Here is a 17,506-nt window from a genome sequence, read left to right as displayed (position 1 = left end):
GGAACCAATATGAAAGATACCGCGCAGGAACCTCTCTTTAGCAAAAATTAAACGTGGCCTATATTTTAAACTTCAACTTTTCCGTAAGCATGAGTGCTGCTGTGATGTATAGCCAGGTCTATCGAAAAAAATTCCAAATTTAAAACGTAGGTATACAATAAAATGGGTTATTTTATATATACGATCCACCCACTTACTTGTATTTTATACGATCCGATTACTTTTTTTATTATAACAAATTTTCATTCTCTTATAGGTATTATAGTTACGTGTTATATAAATATAGCACTCTAGGAATTCACAATGTAGCCAAGGGAAACCAAGACACCGTACTGGGGAATCAAAATAAGGTTAACTTCATTGCGTAGAAGTGGTTATTATTTTTTAACGAATTTTGATAAACTTATATGTGTAGCAATAAAATGTGTAAAATACTGAGAAGCAGAGTAAGCAAAATTCTTCCAAATAACCACAAGTTTGGAAAACGTCATTGTTTATCCCATCCCGCTAATTCCAGGGTGATTCACGCCACACGGGACTTATTGAAACTGTGGCTACGGCGGTGTGTTAATTGAACAGCAATTACCTTGTCCTTAATCAAGGTACAATTATAATAAAGGTACACATTTAATGGACCAGAATGAAAAATCCTAAGGCCCACCGACCACAAATGGACACACATACCAGTTGGTCATATCATTTTGACAGATCGCATTGGCTTCAAAATGTCCCCTAAATGTTTTGAAACTATTTATTTTCCCGAGATATTCCTGTGCCCATAATCCCTTCTGTGGTAACTTCAATTCTAAGGTGGTGCAATGCCACTTTTATGCATATTAGTGGGGCAGGGGGAATTCAAACATACTCACATATGGCAAGATCACGACTGTAAGATAATTAGATATTTACGCGGTGGCACCACGCATCTACGTATTAAGTTGCTAAATACTTCGACTGAGATACACTTAATATAATTTCGCGCAGGTATCACGAAGATAGCATGCGAGAAATATATGAAACTATAACACACTCAACATAGTACGTATAATGGACACACTTGTATTACAAAACCCTTTACATATGTAGGGACTGATTTCTATAAAAAGCCTCAAAAATTGCAAACAAGAGATAACTGATTTTTACCGCATGCTTCTTTTTGACGCTGGCAGAAATAACCTAACAGTTCATGTGGAATAATAAAAAAGTTGGACATTGACTTAACGAGTCTCAGCCAGGCATTTCAGTCAAGTTCATCATCCCACGTTTCCCGTGAATAATCCCAATAGCAGCAGAAAATATAATGCTGGTAGGTTGTAGATAGTCTGAAGTCACAGAATGTGATCATTACTTTAACATTTTGCGATATGAACCTTGCCTCTCAATGATAAGACAATTATGAACAGCAAATACTAAACATTTCTAAGAGTATAGAATATATTATTCAATGAATTGAATGAAAATATGATAAATGAATCTCCTACTCATTTGAATGAAGATACGGTGAGAACCTGACTGTCCTGTCGGTGACGGATACGGTGTCGGATACGGTGAGGCCCTGACTGTCGATACTCCTTAAATTAATTTTACGAATCAAATATTAATTAAACTTTATACGCTTCACTACCGTATTGCTGCTGTAATGAAAACTAATCGCAGCAAAAAATAGATTAGTTGGTGACCGAGAATAAAATTACTACCTGAGCATGTAGTGGTTTCAATGGAAGTTAAATTGGTCTAGATAACTTTACCACATATAATTATCTAGAGAAAACTATTATGAGAATGTTTTAGTAGTGCTTCTGCGAATAAACATAAGGGAAAATGGAAACAAATAATGTTTTCTTTCCCTCTTTTCATTAACCAATATTTGCAGTAGTATTCATGGAAAAAGGTTTAATCACACCTTTGTATGTGTTTTCTCAAAGTTAGCTGATCCCTTCAATTCTTTTTTTTTTACATTTTAAGGAGAGGTGTAACGTTGTGTGCCAAGTAAAAATATTATTTGCTCAACTAAATATTTGTAATCAAAATACTACTCAGGACGAAAGCTAGTCTTCTCAAATTGCTGGAACCCTAAACATACACCTGGCGCATTCCTTCGCGGCGGTACTTTCAAAGTTCGTCAGTAATTGTTGATTTTTCTTTGCTTATGGTGAGGGATATGAATAAACGGTAGTAGTGGCTTGGAAGCGGGGCCAACGAGCATAATAGGAGTCACAGACTGAGGGACAGAGAGGGAGAGATAGAAAGTAAATGATAAGATATTATAAGCAAGAACAGTAAAATTTAGTAAAGGGTTTTTAATAAGAGAGGGATGGAGAAGTTAGGATTGTGTAGGAAAGGGCGTGTCGGCGAAAGGAGTGATGACCCAGGAAGGGCCAAGGAAACGTTGGGAGAGAGGCCGGAAGTAAAAGGTCGCTCCTGTACGCGAGACAGTGGGGGGAGGCCTTATCAGGAGAGGTCAGGTTTTTACACGATTGCGAACATAATCAAAGCAACTTGATCTTGCGCCTCCCTGGTTGTTATTATTATTAAAATTCACGAGAATATTCGAAGGGCACCTTCTCCCTCTATTTCCCGCTGGCACTCTCTCCCCGCCTTAAATGGATTTACCCGCCACGACAGACAAAGCCTTCAAAATTTTCTCCTGCGGTCGGAGGAATGAGAAGGAATATTTGGAGGGTGGAATAAGGGAAAGCCAGTTGTGCGTTCTACTACGGGCGTCAATATTTCTCCTCCCCTTCCCTCACCTCCCCCTTCCCTATCTCTAACCCATTTTGGCCACATTCCTCCTGTGAGCAGAGGACGACTCCTCGATAGGTGTTCTTCATTGCGACGGGAAAAAATCTGATAATCGTAGCCAAACGGATCCTCTCTCACCGTCTTCCTCACCCGCCCGGTGGCCTCACGTGCGTGAGTGTTTCTTGAGGGAGAACCTCAATTGGTTTTAAGACTCGCGTAATGGGGGGGAGAATGAAACAGAGAGGGAAAGAAAGGGCGTTGTAGGAGTCGAGGGCGCTAAGCGAGGTTTTTGTTGCGTGGAAGATGAAGGAGGAGTTATTATTGGGGGTGTGGGGAGGCGCACATTGGTGGCGGTAAAGACGAAGGGAATAAAATGGGCGGGGGGTGACGCGAGGTAGTAGTCTGAAGGGAAGAGTACGGTGAGGGTAGAGCTTTCAGGAGGGTGGGGATGGTAAAAAGGGGCGGAGGATGGGGAAAGGGTGCGAGAGAGGGAGTGGGGTGAGTTGGGGAGGATATTAAGAGAGGCGAGGGGGTGAGGTTAGAGTGAGGTAGCAGCCTGTGAAGAGAGAGGGATGGGGATGAGTAAGTGGGGGGGTGGATCAGAGAAGGGGGGGAGATTTGATACTGCCATTTTGATTTCGGCGCATGCGCGTTTCGATGCCGGTGCGGAGCAGCCGCGGCGCGGCGCTGGTGACGCCGCCGATCGATAGTGCCGGCACGAGAGGATGTGGTCGGAAGGTCTCATTCGAACGAGAGAGGAGTATTGGGAAGGTTGTCGATAAGGCTGAGTTTTATTTTTTCCAAAAATCACGGGGAGTTCTAGACTCAGGAAGAAAGAGGGTGAAAGGATCGGTTCACGCGTCTCTCTCGCTTCTCCTCCTCTTCTTCCCCAATCTCCCTCTCGACCCCGTATGATTTTTCGCGGTCGAAAGGGGGACCCGCCATTGCAGACCCCTTTCCCGCACGACTCTTTATCCCTCAGCTCGGTTGGGGGATAAATGGGGTCGAGGAGAGAGAGAGAGGCGGCGAAGGACGACGTGGTTCCTGCAGGACGAGTGCTCTGCTCCCTTCCGTGTTCCATTTTGCCACCGTGTCTAAGTGCATGTGCCTGTGAGTTGTGCTCGGAATCCTGACTGATTCCTCTTCACCTCCCACACAACGTGTCTCATTACCCTCGAAAGCGAATCAGGACTCTTTGGGTGCAGGTTTCCTTCCGTCACATGGCCGGCGCTGGATCCTGGAATGGGTCTCCTTAGTTGACGAGGGTATCGTTTCGAGGGAGGAAGGCTTCCGTTTCCACCTCGCGTTTTTCGCTTTCTTGGGAGCGATCCGAATTAACTACCGGTGACGCCGGCTCTCGCCGTGGTCCGTTGGAGAAGAGGACGGGCCTTACTCCATCCATCGCCTTTCATCTCCGGCAGAACTTTCGCTACCTCTCTCATGTAGGTCGTCTCGTGGCGCGTCGTGGTTACAGATGTATTCCGTCTAGAGGGTGCGGCGTTTACGGATCCTTCCCTAAAGGTGAGTTTAACTCTTGAATTCCTTCACCAATCTACTGCACGGTATGTGGGGGATTTGCATGTTAGTTCTCTCCTCCACGAGAACTACATTTGCTTTCTTCCTTCGGCTGATAGGTATTTCAGAAATAAATGAGCAGATGTGGCTTTTTATTTCCGTGCGTTTATGTTATTCTATTCGGTTCGTATCATAAGTGCAGGGTTGCAATATCCTTTGACTGTTGTTTCCATTTGCTCGTAAAAGGGTTATTCCTTCCCAAATTATCCTAGAACACTCTCGTGAGCAAGCGTGTTTCAAATACGCGTTTTAGTCCACTCACATCTTATTTGACGTTCCTCTCCTGCTTTGCTGTCCCGCTGCGATATGAATGTGGCGTTATTCATCTCCCTCGCGTAGGGGAGCGCTTCGTGAGTCTCTTTTGTTTTCCTCATTTCTCTTTCCCTCTCACTTTCTCTCTCCTCTCTCACTCATTCTCCGACGCACTCTTGTCTTCCCGCCCCGTCGAAGCCTTGGTTCCATCCATCCCAGTTCCCGCCACCCCCTCTCCCCTTCTTTTTCTCTACAACCTCTAAAAGCTCGCGTCCCCATTTTCGGACGTCTTTTCGCCGTCTGCTCCTCATCCTTCCCCGTGTCCCCTATCCATTCCGCGTCCCTCTTCCGACCCCCGTCGTCTGTAGCGTTCCAAAGCGTGGTTCGAAATTACGACCGCCTCTTGAGTAATTTCTCCGGGGAATAGCTTCGCTGCCTCCGCCGCTTTCGACGTTTCACTCCCTAGCTCACCCGCTCTGTCACCCCTTCTCCCCACTTACTTCCCGCGCTTTCGTGTTCCGAGTCTTATACCTTCCCTCTTTTCCCATTCTTTCTCATCATCAGGTCCTTTCTCTCTTTCTATCGCATCCATCCTCCTTTATTTAGACCCTGCTTGGAACACGACGGAGGCGTACCGGAAATATTTTTTTCTTAACAGGCCGTTGACTAGATGTTAGTTGCGCCGTGGCCCTTTCTGCGCCGATTCTGCCCCACACGTTTTCTCCTTGATGTCGAGTCCGCTGTCGTTTTTGTGGTGGACATTGGAGAATACGAGATGACCGCTATTTATATCTAAAAGTTTTTATACCTATTTGTTTTCCCCCATCCACGGCTATTTCCAGTGCCATTACCCCTGCACATTTTTTACCATTCAGAATAAGGTATACACATCATGAAGAATGAATATGTGCAATGCAATTTCCATTAAGTATTTTTTTTATATCTTGCCAAATAACCTTTTTATTCATATTTTGTATTCCCTCTTCCATTCAATGGTGTTTTCTTGCATGGGTTATTGACCTGGAGCCCTAGGAAGTTTTTCTTGGGGAAAAAAACACGCCTCTTGGATATTTTCCAACTTTTAATTTCCGATTCAATCGATCCTCATCTCAGCTACTACTTTACGTCTGCTCTTTTAGGTGTCTTTCTTCGTTGAATGTGGTGAATTTTTAATGGAACCTCCAATATTTATGATATATTGCTCTTATATTGTTTTAATTATTCCCAAAATTTGGATAAAAATGTGTAAGGGAAGCGAGCGGTCTGTTTTTCTCTAATAAAGCCGTTCATCACTTTATCTTTTCCGCCTGTCTACATGTCCAGACCTTCCACGCTATACCTCCCGCCAGGAAAACTCCTCAGTCCCCTAACCGTTACCCTTTACGTCCTGCCTCCACCGCCCTTCTCTTTCTTTCTGCTTCGTCATCTTGGAACTCTTGGATATTCCTTTCTCCCTCAGTCGGAAAGGAGTTACCAGCCTCCCACGGCCGACGTGCCCCTTTCTTTCACCCATTTCCCATCCTTCTAAGATCCTACTCGACGTGCACATACACCCCCTACTGAATTCCCCCCTCTCTCTTCCGTAACCGACCGCAGACCTTCCTAGCACCACCCTCCACGCCCTCATACCTCTACCTCTTTCGTCGCACCCCTCCGTCTCCTGTAGAAGGGGTGATTAATCACCGAATTTATTCTTTTTCTCCTCCTCCCTTTCCTCACTAAGAGCCTGCCCCGTCCTCCTTCCTCCAGTATCTCATTCTCACTCGCTCATAATCTGGGCGATATCTCGTGCTCTGTGTTAATGAATGCACGACTGCAAAAAGTGAAAAATAAGGAGAGTTGAGAGGATTGATGGAGAATATTGAGGAGGGATGGAAGGGAATCCTCTATGGAAAAATATCCTCGTTGCGTAAATACGCATGCGTGAATATTTATTTTTCGCGTGAGGGAAATTAAATAGCATATTGAAGTCGTTGTTGCGTGCACTCTTTCTGTTCCACTGCTCCCACTCATATACCCTTGTTTTCGGGACAGGGGGTAGTGAAAACGGAAACGGGTGGTTCATCAACCTTTATGTGAACTCTCGGGAGATGTTATTATTGAACAGAGGAGTTGACAAAATTTGCCGACCTCGTTTCGTGAATGATAGGTTTCTTCTTCATTGGAGTGCGTATTGCAATGCATCACATAGTTTTATGAGACGCATAAATGCTATATATATATATATATATATATATATATATATATATATATATATATATATATATATTCCAGGAGCACGGTTTATTTCAAATATCTATCTTGAACTAGCTGTAATGGTTTTGGTCAACGAACTTCGACCTCTAATCAGGTAAAGAGATGGTATATTCTGAAATGCTAGTTTAAACAGGGGGCGCTAAAAAGTGAAAAGAATATGCATTGCAATTTTAATTAATACCAGTAAACTTAAGATAATTATTCGTAAGATATCAATTCCGATATATATGGTGTAATACTATAATTTTTCTTGTAGTTACTAAAGTTACCGTTTATGAGTATATAATGTAACCGGTATGAGATAATTATTTCACATTAATTTTTTTTCTAGTTTCCCTGGCTGAGTCGTAGGCTAAACATCATAGTTTATTTTCATCCATTTGAAAAACGTTTTTGTTTCATTAAGAGTCACTTGCATCTTCTTTAGACAAAAAGCCTCTGTGAATACCTCACTGAATGAATAATTTAAATATATGGATTTGAAAATTTCTTTAAACGATTTTCTCTCCTCCCAAACAGTGTCAAGTACTTGTTCGTTTGTTTTCCTTTCTGACCATTTTACTTTTTAGATTCTTCTCCAAACCCACATCTCTAAATCCTCCAATCTACGCTTACCAAATGAACATTGAAACGGGCATAAAATACGCCAAACCTTATTTTACGAAGCTTTATTGAGGTAAGAGGTATATTAGTGAACCTCAGTTAAAACTAGAATGATAGTGATTCTGGGGAGAAATAAGGAGTTCATTCTCCGTTTCCATTCTAGCGCTTAGCGCCACCACCGGTTCTTTGGTCTATCAGTCCGAAAGGTCCTTCCACTAAATGGATAATATTGTTTTGGAATCATTTTAAAACTCAAGGGAAATCGATGTTAAGGATCTGCAGATGTCGTCCGTTTTCCGATAATCTCGCTTAAGAGGCTTAATGAGCGGAATAATTCTGGGGTACCGGAGGAATGGTGGCGGATGGGGACAGGGAGAAATTTATTTTTGCCGAAGCCTGAAGTGATCGAAAACATGTCTCTCCGGAAAATCCCCACCCGCTTTACTCCTTGCGACGTGTTTTCCGCGGCGATGAATTATTATGGCGTTTTACGTAGCATTTTAGATCGACGTGGGGCCCTTAATCCTCTTAAGATGGAAGCTCTCCTCCTTGAGGGAAAGGGTGGGCTAATGAAGAAAGGCAGGCAGGCCCTTCTCCTCGCAGGAGGAGAGAGAAGGAGATATATAGGAAAGGGAAGGAAGGGAAGGGAGAAAGGTGGTAGAAGGGTGAAACGGGGAGGTTTCAGAGGAAGGACCCTGGGAGTCGGAGGGGAGACAGGGAGGGCGAGTCACTCCGTGAGAATTCTTATTTTCGGAAGTGATGAACGAGCGAGATTTATGCTGGAGATGCTGGGAGAGAGAAGGCGTAGGCCTGAAGGTGAGGACGGGGGAAGTTTGGTGAGGAACTAAGTGGAGAGAGAGAGGGGTAGGACGACGGTTGCATGGCAGCTGGACAGGGACGGTGGTGCAGATTTTGTTCAAGGTATACTTATTTATATCCTCAACACTTGTTTTGGCTTGATTTAAGCCACATTTACTTTCCAGTTCAAATAAGAATACAATTAATCATTTTGAAGTAAATTCAGAGATTGTGCAAAATGAAAGTGGTGTACGGATTAATAAACCAATTTTTTCCGTTTGAAAATATTACAATGTCAAAATAGGAATTTAGATAATGAGTAAGGCAGAAAGGAGAAGAAGAAAAATGAGAGCGTTAAACAAATCACCTGAGAGATGAAGTGGTTGCGTGATGAAGATGGCTCCGTGATTTAAAATTTTCAGAATAAATGTCTCACCTCTGCCGGTTATGGTGAGACTTAAGTCTGTCTTTACTGCTTTATATTTTGGTACCTGTGAAACGCTCGCTCTCAAGAGCTGTAATCCTGTCTGTTAAATCTAAAGGGAATCATAAAGTGTGTCACGAATGTCAAGCGCGTTCGAACAATTTCCATTGAGATTTTCCGATATCTTTTGGGCATAGAAGATGTTTATGTATTTTCCGTCCATAAAAATTAACTCTATTCAATGTATTTTTAATTTGACTTTATTATTCACATTTAATTAGTTCTGTGACATTTTCATCATTCAAATTTTATGTTATTATTTTATTACTGTTCATTCAGATGGTGATTTTATGTTTAGAAAATCGATGCCGTCGGCAGTTTCATATTCATTCATCGTTCCACAGTTACGCATAAAATATGTGGTATGTAACACTTATAAATATCGTCCCGTTTTCCTTTCTAATCGGCTCAGTCTATGCCTTCCAGGTATTAAATATTTATGAATTACTTTTATAATGCGTAAACTTTGAGAAGTTAAGTTTATAATTGGCCAACAAACCTCGTAGAAATGGTTACCTATATACGTACTAAAATGCGATATCGCATTACATGAGAGTTCCATTATTTGACGTAGTTTCAATAATTGCAAAACATATTTTAATGAACTGCATTTAAGAATAATGAGTTGAAATAGGTAATTTACATTAAATTTTAGGCTTAAAATAGATATTGTGATAATACTGGGAAGTTTATTTAGTCTAGAGACCAAATGCAATGATTATATTCCATTAGGTGATACTTTTTTGCCTGTCTGACACATTGTAATATTTTTCTTAATATCTCTACACAAAGAAATATAGTTTACTCATCTTTCTACCATTAGCTTTACATTAGGTAGTTTCCATTTCGATTAAGATGATTTCACTTATATTTCACGTAAATACTAATGAATAAAACCAATACTTGTTGGAAATCATGTTGGAATTTCAGCTATTGATATTTCTTTCATCCTAATTTGTATTGGAAATTCAGTATTAGCAAGGAGGATATATTTGAATTTAAGGATTTTAAAATGCATATTTGGCTGAGGCTGGGAAGAGTGTGTCCATCCCGGACGAAATAAAATAACATTCCAATTTGTCTGGAGAGAGTAGTACTCTTCTTGACAGAAAACAGAAGACATCAATGCAAAACTTTAATTTCCCCGTTTTCCCAATTGTAAAACAATTATATGAGCACAGGGGAGTGATGGATGTGTGGATTATTTGTTAGGGAGTGAAATCTACAAGACAGAATGGTAGACGAGAAAATGCTATGCTCATCCCGGGGATTCCAGGAGCAGGGAAGGATAAATAAAGGCTATTCGGATGTAGTCAGAAATGAAAGGGGGTTAATTGGAAAATGCGATGTAAGAGTGCTATGTTGAACTATTTTTCAGGCGAGTGACATTCCTTGGCATCACCTTTTAGGAATTCGCAGAGATAGAGATAATGCAAGACTTTCTACCATTTGGTTGACAACCGAAGCACATAACTGTCATTCATATTGATAGCTTCACCGAGGCACCCTAATGAAACCGTCATCGAAGAACATTTATATGATCTGATGCTGTGGATAACGCCGGGAGCCCATAGATAGGAAAATGGGGTCAGAATGTGGGTGGAGGGAAGGAGAAATGGGAGGATAAAGGGAGTGTTTTGTGGTAGGGGAAGGGGATCCGAGGGATCGCGTGGCAGAGGAGAGGACAGCTGGTGCGCGGGCGCCGCGTTTGATGAGTGAAAAATGAGGCGGAGGTCGCCACACGAGAGGAAAAAAAAGGCGTTTACTCTCACACGCGCGCACACACACACAAACGCATATTCATATCGAGGGGAGGGCGAGAGGAATGCGACGTGCTCGGTGCAATTACTCACAGCCGTAAATCACTTTTTGAGATTAATATAATGCGGCGTAAAATTTAAGAAGCGACGTGGGAAGTAGAGCGCTGGTGTTGTGTAAATATTTTTATTACAAATGTACGCATCGCTTTTAATGGGACAGGAACGGCGAGATGATGGCTATATGAATCTCTGAGCGCATCATTCATTACGTGAATATTCCCGAGAACGTTATTTGACTTGATTAAATCTGTTTGGGCGAGAGTTTAACGTTCTATGAAACGAGGTCCCAGCACCACCTGAGGGGCTCCAGGATTCGAAAAATCCGGTCTCTTTTTTTTAAGGAAATAACGTGGTGCTTTCCGTCGAGTAGGATAACGCTTACATCTAGACCTCATGAAGAGCTCAGTACTTTACTATTACTGGGGTGCAATATTATAATATTATTGTTCACTGGTTAGCAGGTTTATCTTCGGACACCGAACTTCAGTTAGATGACATTCGGGCGAAGAAAATGCCTCTTTGATTATGAAGATGACGCACCTTATAGCGAGGTATCAGATTAAAAACTTACATTTGGCAGTTGGATCTGAAACCAAAAAAAGACTTTTGGATGATATGCCACTCCTCGTAGACATTTGTTTCTTAGAATAAATATGAAACTTTTTTTTGATTAAGTCAAATCTTAATTAAATTAATATTTTTTGGGTATATGGTTTTTTGAGAGATTATTTGTACTAACAAAATAATTATGAAAGAAGACACTTTGATCTTCCGGATAGATTTTTTTCATTACCACGTAGGTTTCGTTACAGCGTAACATCTTTGGCACCTGTGGAAAAGCAAAGTGTCTTCTTTCACCATGAAGGATATCTACCATGTTACGCCTGAAACTATGTCACTTATAAAATATTTAAATCACTTGCCCCAGTTACGTAATTTATATTGCTCGCAGGAAAATCATCGCGTAAAAGGGATCAGTGTGCAAATAGAGTTAGCGGGAGTAAAATGGTACGTAGAGGAATTTTATCAGTACCCTTCTATCTCATAACAAAGTAAGGGACTTCAATACAGCTATAAGGTCGAGGCCTACAACAAATTTCTCATCGCAAGTCATCCTCATTTTTTTCTCCATTTGAGGTTATCATTTTGTGGCCGAGATTGTCTGGCAGGCAATGCGTCGACCTGATAACTAAAGAGGTCGGTACAGCATCTCCAACGAGGGCGTTACGTTCATCTTCGTCCGCATATTATCCTGTTAGGCATGCAAGGATGTGGAAACTCGGATTTCCCAGTCCCAGGAATCCCGATCTCAAATAAAGTTAGCTTATGGGTGTCCGAGGAGGCACACCGGTGGTGCCCTGTAGACCATGAAAATCATTCCTGCAGTGCTCATCCGCTTCCGAAATTATGTGTATTGTATTAACTAGTAAAATATTAAGACACTTCCGTAAAAACTACTTTCTAAATTCTTTAACATAATTCCAAAGAAAATACTACGAAAAATATGAGTTCACCTCACATTGCAAGCAGTTTCTTTCATTGGTGTACGTATTATGTTTGCAAGTCCGCCGAAAAAAAGGCATTTGACTTTATCAAGATTTAAACTTGAATCTTCCAGCCGTATCACCCACCTAAAATTTCTTGGAGGAGGGATATGGGTCAACTTGCCATAGCAGTTACCCCAGCATTTGCTCTATCAAATTTCGAATTCCGTTCAGCCAACATGAACCTTTTATGGCGAATTTCCACGAATTTTTGAATAAATTTATATTATTAATTTGTTTAGTGAAATCTGCTATATGCTCTTAGTGAATCTTCCAATGCTGCATGTGTTGGAAATACTCGATTAATCAGTAAATGCTTAGTTAATAGGAAAAATGGTATCATGCCGTTCAGTGCTTTAAAATGACAGCTTTTTTATTGTTTTTAATATCTGGAATGTACCAGGTAGTTAATTTAAAATGCGACTACGGCTTCGAAGCCATAGCAATTTGCAGGTAAGATTGCAAAGTCGGCGCTTCCGTTATCTGCTCCGAAACTATCGTGAGGTGAAGGTAGCTGGAAAGAGTAAGGAAATGTAGAGCCAGCGAGTCTCTGAACCTAGGATTGGGAAAAAACGATCCTTGCTCTGGGATGTGACTAGGATCCCTGGGAAAACAGATGGGTTATCTATAATTTATAATACCGTCTCACGAGTATCGAACTGGAACTGGACTCGAATCCTGCTGAATGAGAAATTTTAATTTCCAAATTTTTCAATCGTAAGATGTTCCACCGGTACTTCATCATCATCACCAAACTTGAAGAAAAATTTTTCTTGACCCTCTTTTTTCTGTAATCATTCACCAGAAATAATATAATCCTATTTTTTCTTCCCTACCCTTCAATCATCAAATCCTGTTGAATCCCCCTCTCCAACTTTCTTGCTTAACTTTAAGTTCACCCCCACTGAAATATATTGACAGCGACATCATTTTTGTTTGTTTGAATTTTTCATTCTCTCCTCTTAAAAACAAGCAGGCGAGTATTTATTCAATTAGTATACAATACTTGTAACTACTTTTCACTCAAAGATACTTGTATTATTAATTTATCTGTTATTTTAACGAGTCGACTCTTATTTTGTCTAGCCATTAAAAACCATAAGCATAGTCATTAACCCGATGGTCGGTTTGTTAGGTGATGGTAGAGTTCACCCAGTATTAAGCCTGACGGCGTGTGAAATTCATACATCAGGGTAGTGGGGCCAGTTCCTTTCCCTGTGCCGGTTATGGTTTCCCAGTAAGATCTGGTACCCGAAAAATCACATAGCTTTGGTGGAGCGACTGGTGACCAGAGAGGCTTGCCCGGGAATCGAACCCGGGCCCTCCGGTCAGTAGTCCAACGCTCTACCCCCTGGACTACCGCGACCCACAATTATAGGAATGCTGTATTTTATTATTACATTATGTATATTACATTATATACATATATATATACACATGTATAAACGTATTTATTTGTCTGTTTATTTGTGATTTTAGTGAAAGTTAAGCTCATTTTCAATGAATTACAATGGGTTCACTTGTTACCATGATCGAAAACAATAATTTATGTAGCAGAAAACCATAGTATTGTTCATCAATCCATTTATATTACTTATTGCGCATGCATACAGAATATCGTACCATTTTAAAGCGGATATTTCATATTCTGATGTTCATGTAGAGTTACTGCCATAAAATGTCTTTGTTTCAAAATTGAGAAATTCCAGTTGAAATACCAAAACGTCACCAATAAAAAAGGAAAACTGAAAAGTTGGTAATCCGTTTTTTAAAGCATTAATGATAAATTTTTTTAAAAGAAAACTTCAAAATTCGAATAAAATATCGCGTTATCAAATTTTTAATTATCTTTATATGCACATATTGGTACGTGCACATAGGGTATGGCTTATCAGGTATGCAAAGCGGCCGCCATTTATACTACCCTTGTAAGAAAATAGCTTTCATCGAAATTAATATTTCATATTTTAATTAATTCCAGGGGCAAATATTACCTACCTGATGCAATGAATGAAGTTGGAATATGAATTTTTGATATTTCGTGAAATCAATGGGTTTTTAAACTCCTTCAAGTCGCATCGCCTAAATATTTTGAAGAATTACAAATTATTAATTAACTATGAATAACATTTTACCTTGTCCCTGTTGGGAGTTTCAAAATAATTTAGTATACATACTGCGCTTATCTTATTTGGCATATCTATTGATTTCCATGCATATAATTAATAATTACAACGACTCTATAGGAAGAGCACTCCACAACGAGTTCAAAGAATAGAAATTGCTAGTTTTTTACTAAATTACAAAAGTTTAAGGGGCAGCTTAAGAAGAGAAGTTTAGCGATATTAAAAAACTCTAATAACTAAATATACAGATATAAGGATGGCTATTTGAGCTAGCCATCTGTTGACGGTGACTTGCCCAATTGAAATAGGCATTTTCTAATTTAATTTTGAGAAAACTATGGCTATAAATTTTTTTTATCATGTTATAAATATAAAAAATAGAGTATGCAAAGTCTAAAAACCTATATTTATAGTAACTAGATTTTTGGATGGTTGGTGTAACGTAATAGTATTTTTTTTTACTAGGCCTTGGTTTAAGGAAGATGAATAAATATTCGTTTCATGGAATATTTATTGAAAGTGTAAATTTATAGTTTTGTTACCACACTCATGAACTTGACTGGATTTATAGATAATTAGAAAAGCTGAAGACGAAATTAAAAAAAAAATAATGCTTGATTTGGATATCTTAGTGCCCACATTTTTTTCAGGCCAAGGTGCACCAACTAAAAGTCTGAATTTAATAAACATAGAATTTTTCCAGAGAACAACACACTAAAAAAACGTTATAGTGACACAAAATCTAAGTCAAGAATCTTTTAGAAGGTGACCTATAAGGTTACCGGGTGGGGTCACTACAAATTGTTTAGCGCCAACCTCTTTAAACAGTTCCCTTTAAACTCCAATGTTTTCCTTAAAAACACTGAACTAACTCCCTCTCAAGGATTCTGACATCATTAGTAAAATTTCAGATACATGCTCTCCCTTGATGCGTCACTTTTCACTTCAGCATTTATTTTCTATTCGTTACGATCATGAGAAATCTGATTTGCTTCATCGCCACGATTGGGTGCCGCACCCTCCGGTCTTGTGAGAGAAGCGTCCACCACGGTATTACCAACCCTTATCGAAATTTAACAGTCTTGAACAAATGCTGGTGGCATACATCAGTCGACCAGCAGTTGATAACGTGCTGGAAAGCTATATGATAGGCCTATTACGCACCCGGCTTACAGAGAGAGGAAGAGAAAGAGAGAGGGAATAATTGCACGCGGGGCGAATGGAATATTAAGGGGATTCATTTACTTGACCCCTCTCCAGTCTCCCCAAAATGAAATCCTTTAGTTAGTTAGGAGGGCACGGGGCGGAGATTGCAGACTCCAGAAGGACATAGGGGTCCACCCCCCTCCCTCCGCCCTTGCCAGCCCTAAAAGCACGCGCCGAACGTGGCTCGACGCCTCCCAAATTCACCCGACTGGCTCTCTCTACTGGTGCACCCCTTTCCCTCATCGCGGTCTTATTTACCTCTTCTCCCTCTCCAAAGCCCTCATTCTCCTTTTCCTACAGCCCTCATCATCCTTCATTTTGAGTGAAATGGTGAGGGTAACAGGAAGGATTTAGAGACCAGGATAAAGGGAGGATTCCGTATGTACTCCACCAATCTTCATGTAGGCTTTTCTCAGGTTTTTCTTGGAAAAATATGCTAAGGACTACTTTTGTTGCATTCATTAGCTAATGGGCTTAATATTTAATTCTGTTCAATATATGCAATTTTTATTTGTATCCTTATACCTAAAAAAACACGATTCATTGGTATTGTAAGAATTACTGCCGGAAAATGGTGTAGTCATTTTTTCAACAAATCAATGGATGGAATATTCTTGACAGCCAAGAGTAGAACTGGTGATTATATTGTAATTTTTATGCCTTTAGTTTGTTTAAACTTGGATAATATACTTTCAGGGGTTAAATGGGAGAAGGGACTATCTATTTCAATCTCGCCCCAATAATGATATTTCATTATTATATTTTGGCAAAGAACGAATTTCATCATTTCAATGATAGTTCTTACAAGTTGTCGGCTGTGTTAGATTGATAACGTGCCATTCTGGATACGAATGTTTTTGGTTCGTATACCGCCTCGAGCCAGAGAGTTATGCGTGTCCAAGGAATAGAGATTTTGTATACTATATATAACCTTACGCATGCTACCTAAAACCGCAAATACTATTTCTTCTATAAGATAACATCTTTGTTTCCTCACCATGTACATCCCGATCTTACGTCAAGTTACGCATTTCTCATCTCTCTCTTCCCCCTTTAACAGACTCCCCTCTCTTACTGCAATGAGCGCGAGCTTGTGTATGGCTGTTTGTGTGTTCCTGAGTTGGAGTAGGGATGAGGAGGAAGGGTGTTCGAGTGGATGGGGCGGGCGAGGGAGTGCTAAGGGAGGAGTGGAGGGAGGGGGAGAGAAAGATCGACGGTGGCGCCGCGGGAGCCGGCCGGCGCACCAGGGCGCGCGGTCCCAGTCTCCCGTCGAATACTACGTACGGTTGTTTTACTACCGCAGACGGGAGAGAGTAGTATGTGTACGGATGCTGCCCGGCGCCCCACCTCCCCACTCCAGCCCCCTCCCCTACTCACGCCACCCCCTCCCCGGTCCTCCCCCTTCCTCATCGCACTCCCCCTCCTCCAGCCTTCCTCTGCGCCACGTAATCTCGATGCAGCCGTCCTCCCTCTCCCTCCCCGGCTTCCCCTCCGCCCGCCTCTCCAACGCTCCTATACCACTTCAAACACTCCCCTTTCTCCCTCCTGCCTTAGCGTCGCACGTCCCCTTTCAACAACCCTCCGGCGATGCAATTGCCCCTCCCCTCAACTTCCCCGCTCCAGCCCTCTGCTTCTCTCCTCTCCCTCTCCGCTCTCTTTCTTTCTCTCTCTCTGACTACCAGCATCTGCGCTCGTGCCACTCCCCTCCCGGCTTCTCTTCCTCCACGCCTCACTTCATTATCCTCCTCATCTCCTCCATCCCACCCTTTCAGAATTCCGTGCCCCTCCCCTCTGCCTAAATCACCCTCTCCGTTCGTCTCTTTGATTTCCGCCCATAGTTATTTCTCCTCTCGTCCTCTCTTCACCTCCTCTTGTTCTTCCATCTTCGTCTAGTTCAGCGTCGGTCTCCACTGCGTCTTTCTCTCCTGTCACCAATCCCTCTGCCCGCAACCTCCCTCACTCCGCTTTCTTTTCACCTCACCTCCTTCTCTCGTTAAAACCCTGGCACACCTCGCCCCGTAGATTTACACCGAATCCTCGCCTTCTTTCCCGTTCCCTCGCTCCGATTTCACAAGCTGTTTTACACTTCCTCACCTTCAA

At 41.4% G+C, this 17,506-nt stretch overlaps 1 protein-coding gene across 1 annotated transcript in view; it reads left to right on the top strand.

The window, feature by feature from the left end:
• The first annotated feature begins 3,505 nt into the window (after nucleotides 1-3,505).
• Nucleotides 3,506-17,506, top strand: part of loaf (lost and found) — a 576,301-nt gene continuing 562,300 nt past the window's right edge. The window contains exon 1 of the mRNA XM_071583128.1: nucleotides 3,506-4,263. The gene's annotated coding sequence lies outside the window, so the exon portion shown is untranslated. The remainder of the gene's footprint in view (nucleotides 4,264-17,506) is intronic.

The sequence above is a fragment of the Hetaerina americana genome, unplaced genomic scaffold, assembly GCF_022747635.1.
Source record: "Hetaerina americana unplaced genomic scaffold, ioHetAmer1.1.p SCAF_129, whole genome shotgun sequence".
In the NCBI taxonomy this organism is placed as follows: Eukaryota; Metazoa; Arthropoda; class Insecta; order Odonata; family Calopterygidae; genus Hetaerina; species Hetaerina americana.
This window is presented reverse-complemented; position numbering and strand designations above follow the sequence as displayed.